Raw genomic sequence first — 19801 nt, 5'->3', positions numbered from 1 at the left:
ACATGAGTGATCCCCAGGGTGATAGTTAAATTCAACATCCACTCCTCTGGTTTTCTCTTGAAGAGGGCCAGTGAGGTGCTCCAATTGATATGTATGCAACATATACTGCATAACATGGCCAGTGTCTGGGATAGGGACCTGTACCCAACATGTTCTATTAACCATGGTAGTCTGTTTGAGGTATCCATGGCATGTGGTGCATACAGAGTGGGGTTACCTAGCTGTGGCATTCATAAGACAGCTGGGCAAACATGTAAGGGTCAGTCACTCAAAGATTGCCTGTAAGCAGCCAAGATGAATACCTGACATTTGCACATCTGTACAGAGGACAGATAGAAAGTTGCTAGCTAACAGGTTATGCATTAGGATGAATATTCTGACAGATAGACATCTGAAAATGATAGGTACGCCATTACTACATGACAGCAGTCCTCAATAACATGTCCTAAATCATAGTAGTCAAGAGTTAATATCAGCATATCAGATGAATATCCGATTGGAGATGCATAAAAACATGCAGGTCAAACACCAAGAACATGATAGTCAGTACACAGAGTCCAGCTTTGCATGCAGGGGTCTATGGTTCCAGTACTGCAATCTGCAATCTACTTTTATTTGGAAAAGCACTGTTAAAAGTGCATGTGTGACTGCATATAACCTGGGATACTACCCAAGTATGAAACACATACAAAGAGAAAAGATTGTGGCACTACCCATGTATACTCAGGTGTTTCATACAGTATACTCACACCCCTTGCTACTGTAATGACAGCACATAGATGCATGTTAAGGTTATGGAATTAAATACACTAATTAAATATGTCATTACCCTGATATTTTATCAGATGTGAATGTGATCACTGGTTACCAGGGTTGAGCTATGCTTAGCAGGTGTAAGCATTACTTAAATGGAAATGCTAAGCAGATTTGCACACTGGTAAGCGAAGCCTACACGGTGTAAGCACCTTTTCATTTAACCATACGTTAGCACCACTTTCCGTCACGCAAACCCAAGCAAACCCACTTAAAGCTGCTCAAAACTGCCTTAACAACTCTGTATCAACAGTCCTTGTTCTGCCTGGCAACAAAATAAACAGCCTTTGCAGGTCTTGAACCTAGTACCCTGTACACTATAGTCACAGCAATTAGCCACTAAGCCATCTCAGCCATGAAGATGTCTGTTATTTTTCAACTATATCATTCAGTACACATACTAAATAGCAGTGAACAACTGCTCTGACTACTACAATTGTTTAGTACTTGTAAGTGAAAAAGGTGTTGAATCAGTCATGTTCTTATATGTAAACATACACATATCAGATTAATAACTGGGATACATCTGAGAAGGTCTATACAACACTCATGTTTGCACATAAAAGGATATAGATATAGGTTTATACATATTAGATATATAAAATGGGTCTATATTAGAACATTGAATGTTCTAATATCAAACCCTTTGCATCGAATGCTGAAAATAGCGAAGCTGCAGAATATTGAATATTTTCTTAGGGAAAGGATTCAGTAGGCCGTTTCTGCAGCTTTGCTATTTCCTCGACTGTGGAGGGAAGGTTACGGACCGGGTTAAGGTAAGTGTGCGAACGAAGGTGATTGTGTGATAGGGACTTTAGGGTTAGGGAGCGGGAATGGTGAGTGTGCGATAGGGACTTTAGGGTTAGGGAGCGGGTAAGGTGAGTGTGCGATAGGGACTTTCGGGTTAGGGAGCAGGTAAGGTGAGTGTGTGGTAGTTACGGACCTTAGGGTTAGGGTTGGGTTAAGGTAAGTGGATAGCTAGTAGTGTATGTATGGTTTAGTGTAGGGTTTTGTGAAGTGCATGTGTGTGGATTATGTATTTTGGTGTGCTTGTGTTGTGTGTATGTTTGTTGGAACAGCAAATTTTTCCCCTGGGAAAAAATTGCTGTTCTGAGTGTTCAATGTTTTGGTGCTTTGAGTGAAATGGTTCGATATTAGAACATTCGATGTAGTAATACTTCGATGTTCTGATATAGACCCTATAAAACATAGGCCCATGACATGTGGTGGACTCATACCTCAGCACCATAACTCTCAACCTGTTAGTGCAAGGGAACGTAATGTATGTATTGCAATTATAAATGTAAAATGTTGCTACAGTGACAGGGGTTGTGTCAACATACATGTTGTGAAGGAAGGCTGTTCTGAAACTGACATGTACACCATCAGTTACTGACAGACATCATAAAATCATCATAGTGAAGTACCACACAAATCACAGTAATGATCCTATGGAATACAGAAGCAATATGAGCAATAAACATGGACAGTCTCAAACAATCTGGTCAGTCAGGAAGTATACCCAGAACACCTTAGTGCAAGAAATGTGGAACAAGCCTAACAAAGGGGATGTTTAGAGCCATAAAAATAGAGATATATCTGAAATACTGGACTAGATAAGCTCACACAGTTGATGCATTCACACCCTCCTGTCTGTCCTAACGCATATTAACTGGAGGAGCAGAGATCCCAAGCCACATAATTTACCTTGTTAGTGACATACATCTTCACACCAGTCCACTGCTTTGTCAGAAATACACAACACGTATGATGGCCAAGCAACAGTACATCTGACAAATATCTGGACATAACATCACACTAGGGTAAATACACTGCGCTGCTAGGCATGTCACCAAGCACTGTCTACACTACAGGCAGACTGCAACAACACTAACCCAATTTACCCATGGGGAATGCACATGTAATTACAAATATAGCAGGCACTACAGGTGTGTAGCAGCATGGAGTAACAGACACCAGTGTGAAAGTGCATACCCACAACCGATCTCAACACAGTCACAGTCACATAATGGTCAGCCTAAGTAATAGTACAGTCTATGGCCTGTGTGAACAAAAGTCATCATCATGTTTGCCACTGACACACTAATCCTATATATATACCTGGCCAATTCACAGTGTAATCTGATGCCTGACTAAAGTATGGGACATGTCTCAGTCTGGCCCAACAAACATGTAGGCTAATAGGGTATCAGAAACTGGAGCAGCATGCACTGTCAGATAGAACAAGACCAAGAGCACTGACATCTACCCCAGTCTGTACACAGGCCAAATAACATGATCACAATACACTGCAACATAATACAGGCACTCTGTCAACAATCACCATAAGTACACAGACCTCACTACTGTACAGACTACCACAGAATATCCAGGTTTTGTCCTCAACAATTAGGCCTCCTATACATTACATGTCTGGCAGTCTGGTATATCACTGGCTTGATATCAGGAATTATTGGTAAATATTGGTATATTGTACATATCCACCTCTTACTGCATGATATATGAACAAAGGGTGACAGACTTGGAGGACAGAGGCACAAACACAGGGGCAATATTGACATATTGCAATTAAACTGAGAACATTGCTGGTGTAAAAGGGTTCATTATAACATATCTATTCTGAGGGATATGAAGTCAGTAGCACACATGGATGTTACCATTTCCTGAGTGCAATAATCAGAGTATGCTACTGCATTTATGAAGACAGAAAATGTGTGAGTACTGAACAAAATCTCAGGCTCCAAACTCTGGTCAGTCTGCAGATAGCCCTACAGGTGAGTTTTCTCAACCACATACCACTGTCATGTCAGACTTTAAATCATGCAGAACAGCCATATCCACACAAACCCTGTTAAACCAGCATAACTTCAAATGTAGAACAGCAATACTTACATTCTGTCCCCATGTCTGGAACACCCCCCTCCAGTTCTTTGGTCTGTCTCCACAGTGTTTATTGTAAGAGGTATTTCCAACTACCCTCTGTGATGCTGATTGTCACACACCCACATGAAGTCCTGCTCACAGTGCGAGAGAAGGGCCAACACCCACTTGCACTGCTTACCTATAGGAGTGTGTTTCCATGCAACTGGCTATAGGAATGAAACCACAAGTGCTCCACATGCAATTAGCAAGTGGTAGACTCCAATTCATGCACAGGCCATCAGCTGATCATGAGCATTACCTACCAAAGTCAAGCTGCTGCCTATGAAAAACAGATGCATTGTTCCACATCTACCAGAGAGAGGGTGAGAGAGAGACAGAGGGAAAGAAAGAAAGGAAGTGAGAAAGAGCCAAGCATGTTTGTGTATGATCTGTGGGTAGAGAGAGGTCTCTGGGTATTATAATGGTTGCCTATATATAAATGTATGACTGTGTATTGTCTACAACAACCTCTATGGTGTTTGACAACTGTTGGGCTTGTAATGTGACATTGGGACATATGGGTCCTCAATATGAAAATGTAGCAAAACCCATCCTGCAATGGATCATGCTATTTACACAATCACACCAATCCTCCCACAGGATACTGATGACCCCCACACACACACACACACACACACACTCACCAGTACTGAGTTTCAAGCCCCTACCTAGCTTTGTATTGGCACTGCAGTGTTATGCAGTTATCTCACATGCCGCAGCAGTTATATATTTGAGAGTTGTCCAAAGGTATCTTTGAAGGTGAATGACATCAGCTGCAGTGCTAAAGGAGGGGTGAGAGAAGTACAGTCAGTGTGAATGACCACAAAAGTAGGTGGCAACAAAGACTCACACACTCATTTTCACAGTCGCCAGGACCAGGGTTAGAACTCCTACCTAACTAGTTTGCTACACTATGGCATCATGCAGTTATTACAAGTGCCACGTTAGTTGTATGTTGGGGAGTTGTCCAAAGGTATCTTTGAAGGTGAGTGACATCAGCTGCAGTGCTAAAGGAGGGGTGAGAGAAGTGCAGTAAGTGTGAATGACCACAAAAGCAGGTATCAACAGACTCACACACTCACCAATTTTCACAGTTGCCAGAAGAAAGATTAGAACTCTTACCTAAGGAGTTTGCTACACTATGGTATTGTACAGTTATTGCAAGCACCAGAGCAGTTGTTTGTTAGATAACTGTCCAAAGGTATATTTGAAGGTGAGTGACATCAGATGCAGTGCTAAAGGAGGGGTGAGGGAAGTGCAGTAAAGATGTCAACAAAGACTCACACACTCTCACACACATTCCCATAGTTGCCAGGACCAGGATTAGAACTCCTGTCTAACTAGTTTGCTACACTATGGTATTGTACAGTTACTGCAAGTGCCACAGCAGTTATATGTTGGAGAGCTGTCCAAAGGTATCTTTGAAGGTGAGTGGCATGAACTGCAGTGCTAAAGAAGGGGTGAGGGAAGTGCAGTAAGTGTGAATGACAACAAAAGCAAGTGTCAACAAAGACTCACAAACAAATTTTCACAGTTGCCAGGACCAGGATTAGAACTACCTAACTCGTTTGTTACACTATGGTATTGTGCAGTTAACACAAGCACCACGACAGTTATATGTTGGAGAGCTGTCCGAAGGTATCTTTGAAGGTGAGTGACATGAGCTGCAGTGGTAAAAAGAGGGGTGAGGGAAGTGCAGTAAGTGTGAATGACACAAAAGCAGGTATCAACAAAGACTCAGACAATCTCACACACAAACACATAGATTTTCACAGTTGCCAAGGCCAGAATTAAAACTCCTACCTAGCTAGTTTGCTACACTATGGTATTACACAGTTATCACAAGCGCCATTGAGCTTATAAGACTAAGACTTGGCCAAAGGATTATTTCAAGGTGACTGACATCAGCAGGAGTGGTAACATGGGCAATGGGAAGTGCAGTGTCTGTGAATGGGCCATAAATCATTCCTCTGGAAACACACACACACACACACACACACACACACACACACACACACACACACACACACACACACACACACACACACTCAGTCACACACAACTTTACATTTGACAGGACTGAGTATGCAAATGCTACATGAATACTGTTTTTTACTATTGTGTTACACAGTTATCACAAGCACCACAGACAGTATAGGGCTGAGGGCTACCAAAAGGTATGTCTACAGTGATTGGCATCTGCACATCATGTGATATCAGCCAATTGGATGTGTAGTGGGTGGGACAGGCCTTATAATGAAATTTTATCTGTCACTGTCTGTCTCTCTCTCTCTTCCCCATATCTCTGTGTGTGTATGTTTGACATATTATAGTGTGCTGGCCTTGGATATGTGTGAGTATTCCAATCCAATGTGTGTGTGAAGCATAAATGGTGTACAATTTTGTGTGTGCACAGACATATGCAAATGACAGGTATGTATAGTCCACAGTGTTGTCAGACATGGGCTTCATTTCTCAAAGTGTAGGAGCATGCCCAGTATGACCTTCTGTATTGAGTGTGTGAATCCATTCCAGATAGGTTTGTAGTCCAGTCCAGGGTTTGGTGTTCTCAACCTACAGATAGCAACCTGTTTCTGCAGGATATCTGTAGATTAGTTGATAATATAGAGTCACAATGGGTGACAGATAGGGGGATACTGTAACTATTGCTGTCTGTGCTGCTTTTGTTACATGGTTGATGTTAGCAGAGATATGCAGACATATGTACTGTTTTACACTGTGATGTATTATGTCATTGACTACTGACAGATATAATTATTTGCTTACAGTTATTTACTGGGAAATACAAGATGAATGAAGCTGAGACCAGTATTGTGGTCTGCAGCCTACACATTCTTACACACACCTGCCATTCTGGAGGGGTAGCTACAGACACTTTCTGATGGGTCTGTGTTAATGGTCCAGCACCTTGGTAGTATGGTGGCTGAGGTTCCCCTTGTTGTACATATATCAACTTAACAGAATGGCCATATCCTGCTGTGGCCATAACTCTCAGCTGTACAGATTCACCCAGGTTACCCAGAGGCAGGGCTCATATATCTGTTCAGTTCCCCTTCACATTGTGGTTTATGAGCAGGTTTGTAGCCACCCATTACTGGGTTTGCAGGCAGGGGTAGTATGCACACACATCAGAGTTTCAGACTTCACACACTCCATGATGTTCATGCATCTGCACCCCCCAATCTGTTATTCTATCCTCATCCTAACATTATGGAAGTGATATCTGGGAAGTATCCCTATAGTTGGCCCTTCATCCCAGCAGTATTTATGGATTAGCCCCCAGTTCATGCAGTAGGACATGGGAGGCATGCTACTGTGATTTGTCACTATGGCCTTGCATTTGTGTTCTGTTGACTGTTTTAGTTTGATATTTGAGACCCAATGAGATACCATACATTGGCACTACACGTGAGGCACAGGCCTTTGACAGAGGACTGTAGGCCATTTGGTAGTAATACGGGCCATCTGTAGCAAGCCAGTGCATTTTCTCACTCCTAAATTCCCAGAATGCAAGCCAGTGGGTTCCCCTGGGGTGACAGGGTAAGTGTTTGAGGTGTTAATGGCATAGTTCTTGTAAATATTGACCCATTGGTCCATATGCATGCAGGGTGCTGCTTACAGCTAGGGACACACCTGCATAGGACACCTCTTTAGCATGCTGCATTCTGTGGGTATTCCCATACAGAAGTGAGGTCATACTATACTCATTCCCAACAGCAAGGATATAACCTGTGATAAACCTGTGGCTGATGGTGGGGTGAGCTGAGTGCATGTGTGATATGGAAGCTACTTGCAGCTGACTCACAGATACCTGGGACATTCCCCTTATGCTGCCTTGTGCAGGGACATAGGCAGTCTCTCATTACTTCATAACTGTGCCTTTTGTGGTCTGCTAGTGATTGCCCAACTACATCAGTATTCCATATTGCACAGACAACTAATGTGCTGCTAACCTGTATGTACAATTCCAAAGTTGTGTGCAGTTGACAGTTACATTTTATGCACTCTGTCTAGGGTATTTCCACCTGTGTACTGTGTGTATGTATGGTCTCACATTCATGGCATGTCCATCTTTCAGACAGTGACAGATATTGACATCTGGACAGTAAGTGTGGATGACTGCTGACATGGGTATTGCTGAGAAGCATTGTGGTTGGCACTGCAGTTTCCAGAACAGGGCCCTGTCATCCACAGTACAGCCCATAGGCCACTGAGACACAGCACTCCATGCCTACATGCTGACCACTTCCACACAATATTGAACACAAGACAACCTAACCCATGGACCCCTGCATATTGTACACATGCAACAATCTATCCTGTAGATTGGGCCAGCTCAGGTAATTTGTGCTCCACTGTTATTACACCTCACAATTACATGTTATTGCATTTCTACATGGGATTATGGAGGGGCACACCTGCCAACTTTAAACATTTGCTATGACTGTACTGGTACTTCAGGTACTCTGTTGGCTTCCATTTCATTTTGTATTCTGATCTATCATGCAGACTGGAGGCATAACAGTAGTGCACAGATCTTAGGTTTTATTGACCTACATTTCATTTTCAGACTTCTTACCCTTCAGAACTGACATACAACTGCCAGACCTGTTGTAGTCTGTCTGTGTAGGTCTGAAGGGGGGCTGTTAACCATTGCCATCAATTGGAGGCCTTAGCCCAGCCTTTCTTTATGGTCATCTACACCTGTCGTACTGCCTGAGGCTGGTGGTGGGTATGTGAGCCGCACTGACAAGCATGTGTGTGTCCTATGGACACACGTTTGGGCCACCACATCTACTGCAGTGGGATTTGTCACCTTGTCTAGTACTGCCTAGTATGTTTAAAGCAGTATTTGTTATGGATTTCATGCTGCCCATATAGGTGTCCACTATCTGCTGAGATCCCATTCAGCCACCTGATTCCCTTGCATGCTCACATCCATACCATAGATACAACTATCAGAACATACTACTCCATTCGGCAATTGATAGGAAGACTGACTTACCTTGTGGCCAGTATTGAGGATGGCGCTGGACGGCTATGTTGGATGCACATAGTACACTCCCTATATATGCTAAAGCACAGGTAATGTCATGTTTGTCATCCCTTTTACTGTATGTGTGAGTCAGAAAGAGGTGTCATTCCCTGGGTCCCTAGCGTGTCAGTGTATGTGCAATGAATTGTCTCTTTGCCAAGGCCTGGGCATACTGGGCATGCCTCCTTCTGCCTACATGGGCAGGCTCAGATAGTTCCTCCACTGAGTCCCTCTGTGCCTGTGATGGCCTTGGCAATGGTGGAGGGCTGTGTGGCCTTGCCCAATGCTGTTCTTGCTGCAGCTGTTTCTGCAGGATCATATTGTGTAGCATGGCACATACTTTGAACATTTGTATACATGTAGCTGGAGAGTACTGCAAGGCTCCACCAGTTATGTCCAGGCAGCGGAACTGTGACTTCAGCATCCCAAACACATGCTCTATTATGATTCTTGTTTTTGCGTGTGCCTCATTATGGAGTTCATGTTTGGGTGTGTATACATTTCTGAGGGGTGTCATCAGCCACGGCTCCAGTGCGTAACCAGCATCCCCCACTAGGTAGCCATATGGGCTGTCCCCACTGGCAAATGACTGGTACAGCTGTGTCATATGTCAGATGTGGAAGTTGTGATAGCTTCCAGGACTGCCAGCACACACATTTAAGATAATGCCCTGGGCATCACACATGACCTGGCAGTTGATGGAGGGGAAGTCCTTGTGGTTTATGTAGACCCTACACTGCTCACCAGGTGGTGCTTTGATGTGTGTTTGCGTGCAGTCTATAGCACCTACTACCTCAGGGTATTCTGCTATTTGGTGGAAGAGATGCATATTGCTGGTCAACACCTCATGGGTGTTGAGGAAATATATGTGTTCACCAGCATGTACCCTAGATGCTGATGCCTGAGAGATCCCCATGATATTCCCAGTTGGCCTTTGGAAGGTAGCTGTGGCTAGTATTCTTAAGCCTACACATACCTTGGTATCCACTGGGATGGGTTTCCCCTCTGTTGGTTCTGTGTGTGAGGTGTGGCTGGCACAGCTCAACAATTTGATATAGAATGTCTCTGTACACCCTATAGCGCTACACCATCTCCAGCTCATGTAGCACCTGGTAGGTTACTGTGGGTCTGTACACTCTTCTCCTTCTCCTCACCGTGGATTGGTCATCATCATTCACATCCTCAACACCCTTAGCCTTTCACATATATTGATGCATGAGAGTGACAGCAGCCACTAACATTTTGTTAGTTTTGTCAGGTAAAATTTCCCCATCAGTGTACACCGGTGGTGTAGAGTTTGTGGGAAAAAACAGACTGGAAGGTTTTTCCATAGTTTATAGCAGTGTGGTAGGCTGTTCCATGTTTAATCGGCTGGTTCTGATACATATCACCTGCCAGCTATGCTAGTTCTGCTTGATTGCCTTCCTACTGCTGTTTTCCCTTCCCATTGCCTTCCCGTTTAAGCCCAGAGGCCTGCCGTGCATACCCAATGCTCATATGTGAACAGAGCTGCTATTTCCTGTTTTTTTTTTTGTTTGTTTAAAACCCAGTGCAAGGCGCGGACACCCATTTAGGCAGTGTAAACACTGCTAGGCAGCATCAGACACACCCCTTTCCTTAGCTGTGCTTAGCTAAGGGCAAACACGGGCCACAGAGCTCTAATAAGCTTACAGCATGCATGACGCTCCCCCTTATGAGATCATCTATCTCTTATACCTATGCCATGGTGTTAATGCACCTACACGGTTGGGTGCAAGCTAACACTGAGAGGAAATCTGTGATTCAGTATCAGTCCCCCCATTTGCATAAACCAGAATGCTAATTCATAGTTACCACACTCATACTCAGCCTTCCTTCTTAGCAACCACTATTCCCTGGTATTGTTGTCTTATGCATGCCATTGACTATCATGGCAAAATGCTATTTGGGTTTAAAAGCTTATTTCCAACTTTTTTTCTTATTTTTGGGCTGATCCCATTTGCGCAATGCTGCCCTATGCTTAAACGTCTGAAATCAGACAAAAAAAATTAAAAGTTATTTTTTTATAATTTTGTAACCATTTATCATGAAAATGGCCATATATTTGGTCATTGACATGCCTACTCCATTCCATACATGCTTTCTTTGAGCTGTCATGCCTCCTTTTTGTAATTTGCATAAATGTATTCAGTTAGTAACCGAATATATTTCTGCATGTTGCACTATTCCTGCACAGACGCCTGCCTGCTTCCTGGATTGGTAATTCACCTCATTTGCATGGTTGTCACCTGAAAATGGGATAATTATCATATTGCAGTGGTGTCCGTGCAGGAATAGTGTAGGAGCACTCGTGCACGTCCCGGGAGCTCATTCCTGGATTGCTCGCTGGCCATATTGCATGCAGCAGCTCTTGCACTATTCCTGAACACCATGCAGAGCTTCCTGAATCCTGGGGATAAAGTTTCTGGTTTAGTTAAAAACTTAACTAAACCATCCATCCACCACCTCTCCAACACCAAAATACACAAATTATCCATCTCTGCTTAGACTATAGTATAAAAACAAGAAAGAAAAGCATTATGAAACAACTAAAGAAATCTAAATCCATGAAATATACATTAGAATTAGAGTGTCCGATATATCTAAAGCTATATGAATATGTCATGTATGATAACAGCACCTCTAATACGTAGATATGCCAGAAATATACATCAGATCAAAGTATGTATAAACATTAGAAGCTGAAGGTTAAGAAGAGTGTCAATATTTTCAAAACTTTTCAAGAAACATCAGACGATTTAATCATTTTTTCAGTCATCTATCTAACATTTTTCATGTAAGGATCTGTTGAATATATATATAACACTTATTACAACATAACTATTATATTTTGCAATTATAGACATATTACTCATGTATTAACAATATGTTGACATCTTTCATCAGGAAGGGGGGGGGGAGGAAAAAAGGGGGCCTCACAACCCTCTGTTTAGTTACTAAAGGTTTAGTTATATAACATAAGTCTAATGTTAATATGCATAATGAGTTTTCTAATGCAGCTCATTCACTTGATGTCATTTACTTACTAATAGTGTCATTGAATCTGCAGAATGTATGCATCTATAAGAGAACATAGGCATTTTCAAAGGAGTTAAACACTTTTATCAGCACTAATTATTTACCACTTAAATTATCTAGTGAAGGATAACAGAATTTCAAGAGAAAATAATTCTAAGTACAACAATTTAACAAGTTCAAAAGGTCAAATTATTTATTTATACCGGGGAAGTCCACTGAGCCCAAGTGTGCCCATTTTCAGTGGAGACCCAGGGAGAAAAACTCCATAATACATAATATAGTAAGGATACAAAAGTATAAAAGGTACAGTATATAGTACAGTTTACAAATATGTACATTCAATATCAAGCATGATCCAACAAAGTTAATTTTGATATATCTAATGGCTGTACTGTACAGATTCATTTGAACATACATTCTTACATTTGAAGTGTGGAAACACTTTACATAAACTCTTTTAAAGTAAGTATGGAAACACTTTACATGCACTCATTTGAAGTAAGATGCTATTTGCAGTATTTACAAAGTTGAAATCATGTATTGAGTAGCCATAGGAGTTGCAGATAGCTTGAGGCCACTCTAGGAAATAGTTATGGAGTTATAGAGAGGTTGGAACCCAGGAGAAAAACCTCCTCGGGGACATTTATTTAAATAGAATTAGGTAGGGTGAAAGCAGGTGCATTTCCATTTGGAGGACAGGTATGTAAAAATCTGGGTTTTGAAGTTTTCTGAGTTTGATATTGTCCTTAGTGTGGAAGAGAGAGCATCCCATTTCTTTCCTAGTGAGAAAGAGAGGAGAAGTTGGCCAGCAGTTCGCTTAGGTTTGTGGATAGTAATTAAGTTTTGGTGTTCAGATCTGAGAGGTCTATTAGGGGCGTAGGGGGGAAGGATGTTTGTTAGATCTGGAATTTTTAGATCTGGTGGCAAATTTAGAGATCTTATTATAGCAGTTTTCTAGTTTAGAGGAGATAGAAGAGGTCAGGTTAGTTAGAAGAGGGGCTCCATATAATAGGGACGGGAGAAGGTAAGTAGTAGCCAGAGTATGCCTAGTACAGTTGGAGAGAAAGAGATTGTTCCTGTAAAGCATACCTAGCTTTTGGTGGGTTTTCTTTATATTTTGTTGAATATGGATATCAAACTTGAGGTGTTCGTCAATAGTAATTCCAAGAGGTTTTGCAAAAGGGACCACTTCTCTAGGTGAGTTGGTTTGGCTAAAGACTTTGAATGCATTTTTGTCAAAAGAGAAAGGCTTAGAGGCAGGGAATAGTAGAATTTTTTGATTTGTTTGCATTTAGCGAGAGGTGGTTTTGGTGCATCCAATTCTCAGTAGTTAAAAAGGCATTTTGAGTTTTAGTTAGCAGTTCAGGGAGGTTTGAGCCAGAGCAGACTAAAGTTGAGTCATCTGCATATTAAATAACTTTGGCATCAGGAATAGCAGTGTGAAAGTTATTGATAAAGATGTTAAAAAGCATAGGTCCATGGATGGACATTTGAGGTACACTGGTTGGGGTAGGTAGGAAGGTAGAGGTAGTGTTCTTCCATTTAACTGCCAGAGATCTATCTGATAGGTAACTAGAGAACCAGGATAAAGGATTTGGTGAGAGATGTAGGTTTGAGAGATGATAGAGAAGGTGTTTATGGGAAACAGTATTGAATGCTTTAGATAGGTTGAGGAGAACTGTGGATACTAGGTGTCCTGAATCTCAGGCTTGATTGACAGTTTCTAATAATGTGAGTAGTGCAGTTATAGTACTATGGCCTGGGCAGAAACCATGCTGGGTAGGTGTAAGGAGTTGGTTTTGGGTCAGGAAAGGCATAAGTTTGAGGTGGATACATTTTTCTAGGATTTTGGAGATTGGTGAGAGCAGAGCAATGGGCCGGAAGTTTGTAACATTGGTGTTTTTGCCTCCTTTGTGAAGAGGAAGAATATAGGCTGAATGCCAGAGTGTGGGTACATATGATTCCTTTAGAGAACTGCTGATAATGATGCTGATTGGGAGTACTATACCATCAGCAGCACATTTTAGGAAGGAGGAGGGAATATTATCTTGAGCATTGGAACAAGGTTTAAGTTTGGATATATGTCTTTTTATAAACCTAGTAGAGACAGGTTTGAGCTCAAACATAAGGGGAAGGTTATTAGGGGGCTTAGATGGAGGGGAATGAGGGACAGGTGGATTATTGTTAGGAAAAGTCTTGGTCAGGTCAGAAATCGTTTCAATAAAAAATGAATTAAATTGGGAGCCTAATTCGAGGTCAAATATACTTGGGTCAGGACAGGGGTTATTCTTGGAGCACGGATTGAGAAGTGAGTTTATGGATTTCCAGAACTGTTTGGGGGTTTTATTATTATTGGACTGGAGCTTAATATAGTAGGATTTTTTTGTCCTTAGTGATTTGTTGTTTTGCAAGGTTATGAAGTTGTGTGTATTGGAGCAGGGTTTTGGGCAGTTTTTTGTTTTGGTAAAGCTTCCAGGATTTGTCCCTTTGATGCATAATTTGTTTTGTTTCTTTGTATAGCCAAGGAGTAGTATTAGTTTTTATCCTTTTATTTCTTAGTGGGGCTAGGGAGTTGAGAGTGTCTAGGAAGACAGAGTTGAAGTGGTCTATAGCTTTGTCAAGAGGAAGGGTATTAAGAATTTGCCAGTTCATTTGTTTGAGAATATTTGAGAATGTTGTGGGGTCGAAGCTGCTAAGGTTGTGAGTGAGAATGTATTGATGCTGATGTGGGGTAGAGCTAGTTGAACGATGAATGAAAGTTGGGAGGTGGTCACTAATGGTGTGTGGAATGGTGCCAGAGAAGGTTATTTTATTTGGATGGGTGACTAGGATGAAGTCTATAATAGATCCTGGGGGATTTGTTTTGTTGGGTCGGGTGAGGGAGAGGATTACTTGAGTAAAGTTATAGAGGTTAATGGATAGGGAGGGAGAGGGACTGTTTATTTTATTCCAGTCGATATTTACATTGTCTAGAATGTAAGTTTCATAGTTAATTTCAGTTAAGGCCCATAAGAGAATATTTTCGAGGGTAGAGATGTTGTTACCAGGTGAGATATATAGGGCAATGATGCAGATATTCTTGTGTTTATTCATTTTTAGTAGATGAACTGTTAGTTCAGTATTATTGATTTGAGGTATTGGAATTTGGAGGGTAATTAAGGTTAGAAGGTTAGATTAGATTAGGGCAGTGCCACCACCTTTTTTATTTAATTGGTCATTTCTGAGAGAGAGAAATCCTGTTGGCAGGATTTCAGAGTCAGAGATATGGGGTTTGAGCCGGGTTTCAGAGATGGCTAAGATGTCGGGTTTGTTATGGCTTAGCCATGCTTGAAATTGTTGTACTTTATTGTTGAGACTCTGGGTGTTGATTGTAAAGAATTTAAGAGTATTGTGGGGGGAGGAAGTGGAAGAAGGAGATGGGGAAGGTGTTGTTTGTAAGGGGACTACGGCCAGGGTTGGGATGAATGTCTCCAGCTAAGACTAGGTTATTGAAGGAAATAACCTTTAGCCATTTGGGTTTACATTGTAAGAGTTTGGGTAGATCGAATATTAGTTTAGGTGTAAGTATTTTAGCTGTGGTGGAGATGATTTTAGGATAGAATAGGTGCAGGGGGTTAGGCTGAATAAAGGAAGAGAAGACTGAATTGAAATGAGTGTATAATTGAGGGTGAAGGAGGATATGTGTGGTAGTTTGAGTTGAAGGTAGGATAGGAGACGCATTGGAGGAATATGAGCTGGCAGAGCATAGGGGAATTAGGAATACAAGGAGGAAGCAGGGGGCTGGGAGAGTGTGGAGAATTAAGGGGAGCATATCTAGACAAAGGTAGTTTAATGGGTATAATTCTGGGGGAGAGAACAGGCTAAGAAGTAAGAGGGGGTAGAGAAAGATGATAAAGTTTATCTTAGTATAAAAAAAGAGGGGGGGACTTTAAATGATGAGGTGTTAGAGAGTGTGATGTGTTTAAGTGGGAGGGTGAAAGGAGGTGGAGTAATGAGCAAGAGTTACTATTGGGTAATTAGGCTGAGTGTGGGTGGAGAAAGTGTAGAATAAAAGTAGGTGTGCTGGGGACAGGTGGAAATTGGGGGCAGGGTAGGGGAGCGGAGTGAGCCCACAGGATGAATGGAGCTGGTAGAGCCAAGGAGGAAGAGAAAGAAGACAGCAGAAAGTGTATCAGTGAAGGAGAGAACAGATCTGAGGTAAGTAGACTACTGGATAGGCACTAAGTATGTGAGTTGAAGGAAGCAGAGGGTTTACTATTGCTAGAGGCTGTACAAATGATGTCATCACTGTTGTTTCCTCAAGCTGCAGCTTCATAAACTTGTTAAAAAGTATCTAAATAGGCTCATGCACAACAGAAGTTGTCTCTAGTGAAGAAAAAATGCGTTTTCGACAGGGAATTCAGATTTTGAAGCTTTCAGACTTTACAGAAAGCAAAAAAAAAAAAAAAACACTCAAGCTGCCTTGTCAGTGCATGTCATGAATCTCCACAATGAGAACAGTCACACAGACCAGCAGTTTCCTCAAATAACTTCAACATCATGAAAAAAATAACCCTTTCATATAAAAACAGCTATTTAGAAGTAACACCTGCTGCCTCAAATCAGAAATCATATTATAACATTTCAGTAATTTGCCCACCAGTTAACTAGGCCAGAGAGAGGGAAACATGGAACCTAATATATATATATATATATATATATATATCTTATATTTAGCTATCTATAAAACACCATTAATGTATTGTATTAATGTTTAAATGTATCTAAACAAAGAGTCTAAAACATCGAGTTAGAAACACTGATCAGAAACACTTTGTTACCCCACTAGAAAAAATGCATTTTGGTGTTAAGTCAAATTATACTATTACTGAAGAATTAGAAGACTTGCTTCATTTGTAATTATTTAAAAGGGAAAAGTATGTAAATACTTATAATGGGGAAAAGAGAGAAAAGGAACACTGGTAACAAAAAAGAATAGGAAGAAAGAAGAGAGAGAGAGAATGTTATTTAAATACATAGTACTATATGTAATTAGAAGAAGTAGATATAGAAAGGAAAAGGGAAAGTTAATAATAAAAATGATTCACATTACCTTACAGCATAGAGAATTTCCAGTATAAAATATATTATGATTCATAAAGCAAAACATTTAAAATTAGAAGGAATTTATTCATTTTTCCTTTAGTTTCTTAGTTTTGTTTGCTCCTTCCATCACAGACCATCCCTTTTTTGTTGCTTGTCTCTTCAAACTCTGGGATGATCATTCCATTTCATCTATGTCCAACAGTATTTTCTTCTTTTGGATAAATTCTACTGCTTCTTGTAAGGAATTAAAGATCTTCACTCCTTCTGGCAAGGTGATTTTTATTCTTGTAGGAAAAAAGAATTTGAGCTTTAATATTGGCTTTTTTCAAGGACTTAATTAGAGGAACACACTCCTTTCTTCTAGATATGACAATAGAGGTGTAGTCATTGTCAAAACAAATAACTTTTTCACCCATCTTGATAGGGGAATTAGTCCAAGCTGATTTCATCACTAATTCCTTGTCTTGTGAGGAAAGAAATCTAACTATTATAGACCTGGGGTTAGATGAACTCAGAGATGACGCTGGATTTGCCAGGGACCGATGAGCCCTCTCATTTCCAAAAGAGAGGGATTCAGGCATGTTTAGTGCTGATGAAAACCACTTATTGAGGAATTGAATCATGTTAGCACCCTCTTCTTTCTCAGGAATTCCATATATTTGCATGTTATTCCTACTTGATCTACTTTCAAGGTCTTCCAGTTTCCCAATCAGCCTGGTGTTTTGTTTCAGAAGAAATTCATTGTGATTTTCATTTTCTGTCACTCTAGTATCTAGGTCGGTTACTGTTTTCTATAAGGCAAGAATCTGTTCAGATTGTTTTTTTACTATTCCATTTAGAAGGTCCAACTGTTAGCCAGCTTGACCTGAGCTGACTAAAAGACAGATTTGGGTGTAAAGCCCTTCAGAGCTTTCCTGCCACTGAAGAGAGGAATCTTCTCTGAGCTTTCAAGGATTTATGGTTGATTTGTGCTGTTCCATTATTGGACAGATAAGTTCTCTTTGAGGAAAACACTTCCACATATTATTTTTAATGTTTAAACTTACTTTTCTGTTTAGGAAAGTATATTTTAAACTAGGAATATGTGTTTTATTGACAGTCAGATGACTTTAGTGTACTTTTAAAAGGGACCACACTTTTGTTTCTAACAATTTAAAAATTAATTTAAACATTCTAAAACTAATTTTCTTTGTGGATAAACTGTGTTTAATTTTGGGGGTGTTGTAAAGTATATTAGAGTGCTTTTTACTCTGTTTTTACTGGGAAAAGTGACTTTTTCCTACTTTTAAATTTTACTGGCTTGTGCTTCTTACTTTCCCCCAGGAAAGAAGCACCAGATTGGCTTGACCATGGAACAAACTACCAACCTCACTGTCCGTCCTTCTTCCAGCTATGAAAATAAAAAGTTAACTAAACAGCCTTTGCTACCACAGCATGCAAGCAATGTGCCTCAATTTGCAGGTGAGTCACTTTGCTGTACCAAAAATGTGTTCTTCAGACCACTCTTATGTTTTCCATAGATCCCTCTGGTGTTGTCCATACAGACATTGTGGTTCAGGGGTTAGCCATGCTCTCTGCTGTTGTTGGGGTCCATCTCTCAGCAAGGGAGGCTGCTCTTATTGGTTTTGGGAGACGGGATAGAATACTTGCCTTGCCAGAATGTTGTGCCCGACCCTAGAGAAGCTGTTGCTGCCATTAATAATCCTGTTCGCCCAAACTTTCCTGTCAAAATGAAAAGAAACCTGAAAATGTATCTTCTTTTGCAACAGTTTCACTGGACAGGAGTAGTGGCTCAGGGTCCTGTACAGGCTATTGACCCTTCTTATCAGGTTGTTTCTGAGAAAAGAAAAAAAATGACTACTCTTTTCATGAATAGATTCAAATTCTGAATCTGGAAAAAATGTGATGGGGCAGATATAGGTTTTTCCCCACAGACTTCTGACTGAGACTCAGAAGAGTGCATGTTATCTGAATCTCCTTGTCAAGGATTCTCTTTCTCAGAGACTATTTCCCCAATGTGCCAATGTTTTCAGTGGAATAACACAGAGATTTCTCAGCCCCTCAAAAACAACTTTGAACTGTTACAGATGGAATTCCCAGGACTTCCTGTCATCCCCCAGTACTGTCAGTACTGGAGGATATGTTTGTCACCGCCTGTGGTTTCACTGATAGCCAGCCTGCTACACCCAAAAAAACAGACAGAATGCACAGAATTACACACTCTTTCAAATTTCCATATACTCATCTCAGACCTGATCCAGCAGCTATAGCTTTAGTTAATCCAGCTGCTGCTGAATATTTTGTTATTCTAATCTTTCCACTTCTAATATGGATGGCAAAAGAATTGATAAAATAGTGTATGTTCTGCAACTTTAATTTTTAGAATTTTAAATTGTCAGGCTCATATTTTAAAGTTTATTCTGACTTTGAAAATATGAGGAATGGTTTATCTGCAGTTCAGTCCTATGAAGAAAAATCTGCTTTGTATGATTTAGTTTCTTCTATTTCTTAGGTCACTGCTCATTGTTTAAAGTGTGTTTATGACTCTGCAAATGCTACATCCAGGCATGTTACCACTGGTACTGTGTTGTCGAGATTTGCCTGGCTGCATTCGTAGAATCTTCCAGAAGATGAAAACAGATTTTAAATTCATCTTTGAATAGAAATTAAGTTTTTTTGGATCCTCTGCTCCAGAGTTTAATACAAATATGATGATGTGTAAATTGATACAAGGAATCTGTCAGAATTTTCAGGACCCATTCTCCATACTTTGCAAGTTTTTTTTCTGCTCCTTCATCCAGTTTTGGCAAGAAGCAAAAAAAAATACTCTAAGCAAAATGCTGGTAA

Source organism: Protopterus annectens, chromosome 12.part0 (genome assembly GCF_019279795.1).
Source record: "Protopterus annectens isolate FY-2018-M chromosome 12.part0, PAN1.0, whole genome shotgun sequence".
NCBI lineage: Eukaryota > Metazoa > Chordata > Ceratodontiformes > Protopteridae > Protopterus > Protopterus annectens.
Note: the sequence above shows the minus strand (reverse complement) of the source record.